The sequence below is a fragment of the Kryptolebias marmoratus genome, linkage group LG16, assembly GCF_001649575.2.
Source record: "Kryptolebias marmoratus isolate JLee-2015 linkage group LG16, ASM164957v2, whole genome shotgun sequence".
NCBI classification, from domain to species: domain Eukaryota; kingdom Metazoa; phylum Chordata; class Actinopteri; order Cyprinodontiformes; family Rivulidae; genus Kryptolebias; species Kryptolebias marmoratus.
The window spans coordinates 19,694,555-19,696,024 of record NC_051445.1 but is presented as its reverse complement, the minus strand read 5'-3'; positions in this window follow the sequence as shown (position 1 = coordinate 19,696,024).

Here is a 1,470-nt window from a genome sequence, read left to right as displayed (position 1 = left end):
GCTGAAAAAAAAAGAGATTATTATCAAGCAGTTCACAGAAACATGTAAAATTCAATTTACACAATGCCCAACAGTAGATTTCATTGACTTGGCAAAGAGTTTCTCACACAATGCAAGAGTTGCAACTGCATTTGCACAAAACCACAAATAAATCTTTAAGAATAGCAGGTATGAATACTGTTGTCCTCGCTTACCTGTTCTTCAGTTTTTGTTTTTGATTGTTAGGGACAACAACTTTTTAAACATTTGGTGCCAAATAATTAATAGTGTTTAAAGCTGAATAAGCAAAATGTTTTTCAATGTATACTGCATATGTATTAGGGATGCTCAGCTACTACCACACCAAATTCTAGCTCAAACCTATGAAAATTACAGAGTTATCGCCATTTTTGTCTTTGTTAAGTTTGCTTAGCTGTGGCACTCATCTTGAATCAGGTTGACTCCAAAGGTAAATCAGCTGTAGATGTGTTGTTAATGATTTTATTTCCTCCAAGTTTTATTGAAATCTAGTCTAGTGGTTCATGAGAATTTTTTAAACTAAATAAGTTTGCTATGTTTGTCAAAAGAAACTTTGTATCTGCAAATGTTTGTAGTGCTGACCTGCAGGTTATTACTGACAAAAGGTTTAACACCTAAATTCTGAAGAACACAGGGAAACAGGGGAAATGGGAATACATTTTAGTTCACTGTTTCTTCATTCATTATAAGTTAAATATTGCTTTGACTGTATACAGACTAAATATTATGTATTACTAACTATTAATAAGTCATTTATGAACGTACCATTCTTCTAACGGCTTTGCTTACTTACAGTGATAAAATAAAAACTATTTAAAGTCTTCACCAGAGCGACCAGAAGTGTGACATCTGAGTCTGTGGTTTCAGCACCACGGACAGCTCTCAGGCCACTTCTTCTCAAACACTCATTTATTAGCTCTCCCCCACGAGCCACCCCCCGCTTTATGCTGACTTAACGCTAATAAATCTTGCTAATAGAGCACAAAATATTGATTCCTATGAAGGTCATCTCGACCGCAATTAATAATTGCGCAATATTCCAGCCCGGAGTGAAATGCACGCCGGATTGATCTGAGCCTGATCTGGAGTCTGCAGCTGCAGGAGCTCAAACACCGCTGGAGTCAGGACGGATGCGACATGCAGAATAAACTGAAGGAGTGATGCTCTCATTTGAGCAATCACGAGCCCCCTCCCCTCCCTGCCCTCTCTAAGTGCCCCCACCTTTTTCTGTTTCTTTCTTTCTTTTTTTCTTTTTTTTTTTTTTGCTTCGCGGGTTTCAAAGTAAAGGTCGATGACTCTTCCGAAGCTAGATGGCAGAAGAGCCACACTGGAGCCGCGCTGCGCCCTCTGTGCGCTCTCTGTGCGCTCTCTGCGCGCACACTCTGCGCCCTGTCTCTCCCCCCCCCCTCTCTCTCTCTGCGCCGTCATCGCCTCCCATCTTTGCATTGCAAA